Source organism: Stegostoma tigrinum, chromosome 25 (genome assembly GCF_030684315.1).
Source record: "Stegostoma tigrinum isolate sSteTig4 chromosome 25, sSteTig4.hap1, whole genome shotgun sequence".
NCBI classification, from domain to species: domain Eukaryota; kingdom Metazoa; phylum Chordata; class Chondrichthyes; order Orectolobiformes; family Stegostomatidae; genus Stegostoma; species Stegostoma tigrinum.
The window spans coordinates 9,338,715-9,346,827 of NC_081378.1; the positions used below are offsets into that span (position 1 = coordinate 9,338,715).

Consider the following 8,113-nt stretch of genomic DNA (forward strand, 5'->3'; position numbering starts at 1 on the left):
ACATACTATAACAGATGCTTAGCTGACCGCTTCTTGCCAATCAAATCCAAAGAGAGCCAAGATGGAGACTGTTTAATAAGCATTCCCTTCTCGTTTCAGTGTCACTACGTGCTAAGCAGTGGTAGACACTAAACCACTCTCTCCAAATGTGAAAGGATTAAATCATCAACTAAAAAAAAGAAAAAACTAATGTATAACCAAAGAAGAGGTAAAGAGACATGTTTTTGCCCTCTTACATAGCCAAGAAGAAACAAGGCAGTAAGGGATTTTATGCCCTAGACCAGAGTGCTGTCAACAGACACGGAGGTGGATTTGGAACGAGTTGAGGGGAGCTTATGCGATGGTACAGGAACCTTTCCCCATTAGAACTGAGCTGAAGAAAATTAAAATGCCAAAAGATCTTTCATTTCAGACGATACATCTACTGCCGGTAAACTGTGGGCCAGCAGCGTGCACACACGCAGCACATACATTATAAAGATAGTTATGAAGGATGATCTTGGAGGGCACACAGCACAGAGAGGAGATGTGTCAATACCTGGTCTCAGATGCTTGTAAGCATGCTGAAAGTGCAAGAGGAATGATCTGTGAAGATTGAACTAAGTGGAAGAATGGACATTTTGGTCAGGGGTAATGCAACAGTTACAGGAAGAGTGGATCCAAAGGGAGAGATGGAAATTAATGTAAGATAGAGCAATGAAGCAATAACTGCTAATTTTTAATCACTACCAGTTCCGTTTGAATAGTTAGATAATGAGCTTATATTTAAATTAAACTTGTATTTGCTTCAGTGCTGCTTTAGTCACGGTTTCATTTCAGAGAGGGAATTAACCATTCCCACCTACAAACAGAAAATTGTCACTTTTTATGATGTCTTTTGATAATTAGAAACAGAACAGAGACAAGTGTAATTTCTAAAGGTAAAGGACAAAATTGCATTAATACAGTGTCCTTTCAGATTCTCACAATTATACTGAAGCTCCTCACAGCTGTTATGGATCAGGAAGATAAAGTTACCATAATAGGGCAGCTATCTCACATGAGAAAAACAACCGGTGGTGGTTTAAACTGAGGGCCACGCACCTCAGGCAAGGTTGAGAAAGTGGGAACTACACGATTACCATAGCAAGTCGAGGAACAGAACCCATGCTGTAGGCGTCGCAGATCAGCCAACTGATCTAACTATTTATTACTTATGAGTGTTTATGAGTAACAAAACATAAGAAGCAAATATGAGCGGCGTAAGATCCCATAAACAGCAAATGAACGAGTGACCAGGTCACACATGTTTTGTGATTTTGCAGCTACATAGACACTGCAGATTGTGAAAAGGGATTACATACTTACAAATGTGAAAGCTTATTTACATTGATGTGTCAACTACATATTCTAATAAACTTTACTTCTTTTCTTTCCTTCTTACTACTTCTCTGTACAGTCCTGGGTTCCATAGCTGGTGTGACAGAAATTACCCAATAGTGCAGGCTGTTGGCTTCAGAAATTTAATCAGGGGACCTGGGAGGCCGTTTGCACCTAGAAGGCCCTAACATACTGGATGTGCAGACCATGTCATTTTATTTTCTCTATTTTTGATTGTACCTTTTCCCTTCTAAATTCACAATCTCTAAAACTTTGTTTCGATTCCTTCCTATGCAGGAAAAGCATTAATTTGCAATTTTTCTCAATTTGATACTGTGTTCCTTTCTCTTAGTCCCATGTCATTTTGAAATCATTTTTCATTTGCTATTCCAAATTAACATTCTTTTAGATCACCTTAGGCATGTGTTGAATGGTCTAATTTTGTTGATTTTTTTTAATAATCAAACTAACTTTTGTAGGTCATCTAACAATGGCACAATGGAAAGAAGGCATTTATGATCGGAGTGAAATGAGCAGCTAATAGAATGTCCTGAATCAGTGAGATTTAATAATTGAAAATATATATACAGGAAGAACTGAAAAGGAGGTGAATTGAAGCAGATGGGTTCAGTATCAAATCTGTTACAAAGAAAAAAAAAAGAGTGGATTCCAAGAGAAAGAAAATAGAGCCAGAGTGATAAAGCAAGGAAATAAAACTTGAAGTTTTAAATGAAAGATGTTGAAAAGCTTACTAAAACTATCAAAAACTGAAGGAATGTGACTGCACATTGTGAGCTAGTTGACAGTCACAAGAAGTTGATTGGCAGGCATTAACAATTGGCACATTGTTTAAAAGGTACCTCTGTTGCTAATCACTAACCATGGTATCTCTGGCAGATTTAGCTTGTATCCACCATATAGCTTCAGGAGCCTTATGATATTTAATTATGAAACAGATGGTGAAATGTGCCGCTTTTGCAAAAAAAAAAATCAGCAGCAGAACATAATAAAAATCAGACTCCAGGTTTTGAATATGCACGCTAAACAATGCATCTGCTCTTCACTTGAATGTTTACATATAAATAACTGATAATCCCACTGGCCTCACCAAAATTTATGAAGCAAATTCAGCCTATCTTGGCTAACTTATTTTGTAATTTCTGCACTGCCTCCTTCTGGGCCTCCGCCTCTCGATTTGCTATCGCCTGATTAACAAGAGGAGAATCTTTAATGACTGCAATGCTGTTTGCCCTTGGAACTTTCTTGCTACCTCCAACTAAGCAGAGATGGAATGCATCATTAACAGTCCAATTTACAGATTGCTCAACCAATACAAGCCCATTCTAAAACTATTGGGTTTCGGTGACAGTATTGGGATTTCACTTGCATATTGTCGGTTGAAGTGTGCAAATGACTGTATGCGATAACATCTACACCATTAAAATGCACAGTCAGCACAATTAGCTGGGAAAGTAAAACTTTCCCATTGAATGAATCTGTATGCTAATAATCAGCAATGATCTTTATATACTGATGTGTACCATTAGTGAACTGTCCTTAGGCTGAGACTGATATGCAATGTTCCCATTTTAAAATTCACATTTCTTAATAGCATGAATTAACACAGCCCTTGTTTTGAATGCCAATCTATTGAATTGATGAAAGCCATAATTACACATGCAAGTACCATATGTCCTTAAAACGTTAATACTGTAAGAGAGCTTGCATTGATTGATACTCTAGTGTCATTATTATGATTTTAATTATAAGCTTAATTACTTGGTGATATTTTCTGTGCTGTATCATATCAGTTCATTGTGTTCTACCTTCAATAATCTTTCTAACTGCGAGGCTATCTTTGGATGCACTCTGAAGGAAAGGACAAATGCAGAGGGAGAACACCCTATTTATCCAAGATAATGAAATGTGAGCCTGGATGAACACAGCAGGCCCAGCAGCATCTCAGGAGCACAAAAGCTGACGTTTCGGGCCTAGACCCTTCATCAGAGAGGGGGATGGGGTGAGGGTTCTGGAATAAATAGGGAGAGGGGGGAGGCGGACCGAAGATGGAGAGAAAAGAAGATTAGGTGGGGAGGTAGGAGGGGATAGGTCAGTCCAGGGAAGACGGACAGGTCAAGGAGGTGGGATGAGGTTAGTAGGTAGGAAATGGAGGTGCGGCTTGGGGTGGGAGGGAGGAAGGGATGGGTGAGGGGAAGAACAGGTTAGGGAGGCAGAGACAGGTTGGACTGGTTTTGGGATGCAGTGGGTGGAGGGGAAGAGCTGGGCTGGTTGTGTGGTGCAGTGGGAGGAGGGGACAAACTGGGCTGGTTTTGGGATGTGGTGGAGGAAAGGGGAGATTTTAATGCTGGTGAAGTCCACATTGATACCATTGGGCTGCAGGGTTCCCAAGCGGAATATGAGTTGCTGTTCCTGAAACCTTCAGGTGGCATCATTGTGGCACTGCAGGAGGCCCATGATGGACATGTCATCTAAAGAATGAGAGGGGGAGTGGAAATGGTTTGCGACTGGGAGGTGCAGTTGTTTATTGCGAACCGAGCAGAGGTGTTCTGCAAAGCGGTCCCCAAGCCTCCGCTTGGTTTCCCCAATGTAGAGGAAGCCACACCGGGTACAGTGGATGCAGTATACCACATTAAGCAGAGGTTCACCTGCACATCTGCCAATGCGGAAAGTCATCTTGGGGCCTGGGATAGGGGTGAGGGAGGAGGTGTGGGGGCAAGTGTAGCACTTCCTGCGGTTGCAGGGGAAGGTGCTGGGTGTGGTGGGGTTGGAGGGCAGTGTGGAGCGAACAAGGGAGTCACGGAGAGAGTGGTCTCGCCAGAAAGCAGACAGGGGTGGGGATGGAAAAATGTCTTGGGTGGTGGTTTCGGATTGTAGATGGCGGAAGTGTCGGAGGATGATGCGTTGTGTCCGGGAGGTTGGTGGGGTGGAGAGAGAGAACGAGGGGGATCCTCTTTGGGCGGGTGTGGTGGGGGCGGGGTGTGAGGGATGAGTTGCAGGAAATGCGGGAGACGCGGTCAAGGGCGTTCTCGACCACTGTGGGGGGAAAGTTGCAGTCCTTGAAGAACTTGGACATCTGGGATGTGTGGGAGTGGAATGCCTCATCGTGGGAGCAGATGCGGCGGATCCGGAGGAATTGGGAATAGGGGATGGAATTTTTGCAGGAGGGTGGGTGGGAGGAGGTGTATTCTAGGTAGCTGTGGGAGTCGGTGGGCTTGAAATGGACATCAGTTACAAGCTGGTTGCCCGAGATGGAGACTGAGACTTCCAGGAAGGTGAGGGATGTGCTGGAGATGGCCCAGGTGAACTGACTGTTGGGGTGGAAGGTGTTGGTGAAGTGGATGAACTGTTCGAGCTCCTCTGGGGAGAAAGAGGCGGTGTCGATACAGTCATCAATGTAACGGAGGAAAAGGTGGGGTTTGGGGCCTGTGTAGGTGCGGAAGACGTACCATTCCATGTAACCTACAAAGAGGCAGGCATAGCTGGGGTCCATGCGGGTGCCCATGGCCACCCCCTTAGTCTGTAGGAAGTGGGTGGAATCGAAAGAGAAGTTGTTGAGGGTGAGGACGAGTTCGGCTAGGCGGTTGAGGGGGACTGGTTGGGCCTGCGGGACAGGAAGAAGCGGAGGGCCTTGAGGCCATCTGCATGTGGAATACAGGTGTATAGGGACTGGACGTCCATGGTGAAAATGAGGTGTTGGGGTCCAAGGAATTGGAAGTCCTGGAAGAGGTGCAGGGCGTGGGTGGTGTCACAGACGTAGGTAGGGAGTTCCTGGACCAAAGGGGAGAAAATGGAGTCCAGATAGGTGAAGATGAGTTCGGTGGGGCAGGAGCAGGCAGAGACGCTGGGTCGACCAGGGCAGGCAGGTTTGTGGATTTTGGGAAGGAGATAGAAACGGGCCGTGCGGGTTTGGGGAACAATGAGGTTGGAGGCTGTGGGTGGGAGGTCCCTGAGGTGATGTGGTCATGAACGGTGTTGGAGATGATGGTTTGGTGCTCGTGCCCCCACACCTATCCCAGGCCCCAAGATGACTTTCCACATTAAGGAGAGGCTCACCTGCACATCTGCCAATGTGGTATACTGCATCCACTGTACTCGGTGTGGCTTCCTCTACATTGGGGAAACCAAGCGGAGGCTTGGGGACCGCTTTGCAGAACACCTCCACTCGGTTTGCAACAAACAACTGCACCCCCCAGTCGCAAACCATTTCCACTCCCCCTCTCATTCTTTAGATGACATGTCCATCATGGGCCTCCTGCAGTGCCACAATGATGCCACCCGAAGGTTTCAGGAACAGCAACTCATATTCCGCTTGGGAACCCTGCAGCCCAATGGTATCAATGTGGACTTCACCAGCTTCAAAATCTCCCCTTCCCCCATTGCACCACACAACCAGCCTAGCTCTTCCCCTCCACCCACTGCATCCCAAATCCAGTCCAACCTGTCTCTGCCTCCCTAACCTGTTCTTCCTCTCACCCATCCCTTCCTCCCACCCCAAGCCGCACATCCATCTCCTACCTACTAACCTCATCCCACCTCCTTGACCTGTCCGTCTTCCCTGGACTGACCTATCCCCACCCTACCTCCCCACCTATCTTCTTTTCTCTCCATCTTCGGTCCGCCTCCCCCTCTCTCCCTATTTATTCCAGAACCCTCACCCCATCCCCCTCTCTGGTGAAGGGTCTCGGCCCGAAACGTCAGCTTTTGTGCTCCTGAGATGCTGCTGGGCCTGCTGTGTTCATCCAGCCTCACATTTCATTATCTTGGATTCTCCAGCATCTGCAGTTCCCATTATCACTCACACCCTATTTATCCAGTTGGGATGGAAAAGTGATGAGATATGTACACTTCATGTCAGATGTCAAACTTTGCCAAAGCAAGCAATCTTTAACAACATGAAGCAGGTCGTGAGGTTGGGTGCTTCTGAAATGCAATCTGACATTTCTGAGCAATTCGCAATCTGTAACATTTCCCACCCAAACAATAACTAAAGCTATTCATTCAGGCTTGCTTAACGATTGGATTCTTTAACAATGCAAGGGACTGCAGCAAAAGAATGTGCCAAAGTCTTTTTTCAGAAAACAGCATATCTTCTGAACTGTGATAATCAATGCCAAAGGAGATCTCATAACTTAAAATCTAAAACATGATACAGCATATATTTGTCTTTTTTACAGTGATGTGGGACTTGCATGTGATTGATACATTACCAACCTGTTTAAGAGTAATTCTAACAGCATTTGGACCAATAGGTAAGTTGGGACAAAGGTCACAAATTATGAAGTTCAATGAAAAATATGAATTATAAGTGGTCTAGGTATAGCCATCGAGGTTTAAAGCATTGAAACTGGCCCTTCGGCCCACGTTTCCATGCTGCCCAGTTCTCACAATTAAACTGATCCAATTTGACGGTATTTGTTCTGTACCTATGCCATCCACACAATTCTCCAAATGTTTCTTAAAAGACAAAATTGTACTTGCCTCCACCACTACCTCTGGCAGCCTGCTCCAGACACTCACCACTCCCTGTGTGAAAAAAATTGTCCCCTGTACTCTTTAGTATTTTTCCCCCTCTCACCTTAAACCTATGCTCTCCTGCCTTACACTCCCTACACCATGGGGAAAAAGCTGTTGACTATGGACCTTATCTATGCCTCTCATGATTTTATAGACCTCTATACTGTCACCCGTCAGTCTCCTACGCTCCAGGGGTACAAAGTCCCATCCTATCCAACCGCTCCTCATTACTCAAACTTTCCAAGCCAAGTAGCATCCTAGCAAATCTTTTGCTGCACTCTTTCTAGTTTAATAATGTCCTTTCTTTTCTAGGCCAACCAGAAATGCAGACAGTGCTCCAAATGTGGCTGCAACAAGATATCCCAATTCTTATGTTCAATGATCTGACTGATGAATGCAAGCATGCCCAAAAGTTTCTTCACCGCCCGAATACCTTTGACTCCACTTTTGTGGAGCTATGAACACATAACCCTAGATCTCTTTGTTCTATAACACTCCTGGGATGTTACCATTGACTGTGTAAACCCTGGCTTGATCTACAAAAATGCAACAACAGCTACCAATAAATGATGAAAATCACAAGTTTTTTGGCCTCTGTCTTGTATTTGACTCTTATTTGTACAGTTTCCTTTCAGTTCAAGCATGTGGATAAAATAGCAAAACTAAGTCAAAGAGACAAAGCAGCCCACTCCCTCCACCAACAACTCTCAGTAACAGTACCGCGTACTGTCTACAAGATGCGCTGTAGAAATTTGCCAATGTTTCTTAAACAACCACTTTCAAGGACAAGGGCAGCAGATACATGGGAACACCACCACCTGCCAGTTCCCCTCCAAGCTGCTTGCCAACCTGACTTGGAAACTTATCACCGTTCCTTTGCTGTCACTAGGTCAAAATGACATTGTGGGTCTGCCTCCATCCTATGGACTGCTATGGTTCAAGAAGGCAGCTTCCCCCTGCCTCTTTAAGGGCGACCAGGGTTTAGCAATGAATGTTGTGCAGCCAGCGACACCGGTGTTTCACAACTGAATTTAAAAAAAAAAATCTAAGCCTTTGATAGAACTCAATCATCTGAATTAATAACAACGTCAACTGAACAATTCATCAGAGAGTCAGCCATCTGCGAGGGCCTCAGTACTTTTGTTTGAGATCTTTATATCTTGGAAGGGACTGAAGATGTTCTTTCAACTGCATTCCCCAATTTGAGGGGCCAGGTCTT

The 8,113-nt window shown here is 45.0% G+C and overlaps 1 long non-coding RNA gene across 2 annotated transcripts in view; it reads left to right on the forward strand.

Annotated features, from left to right (window-relative positions):
- Positions 1 to 7,448, forward strand: part of LOC125463327 (uncharacterized) — a 74,062-nt gene extending 66,614 nt beyond the window's left edge. For both annotated transcript variants that reach the window (XR_007249810.2, XR_009447239.1), the window contains 2 exons: positions 6,555 to 6,629; positions 7,207 to 7,448. This is a non-coding gene — a long non-coding RNA (uncharacterized LOC125463327). The remainder of the gene's footprint in view (positions 1 to 6,554; positions 6,630 to 7,206) is intronic.
- Positions 7,449 to 8,113: the final 665 nt, after the last annotated feature.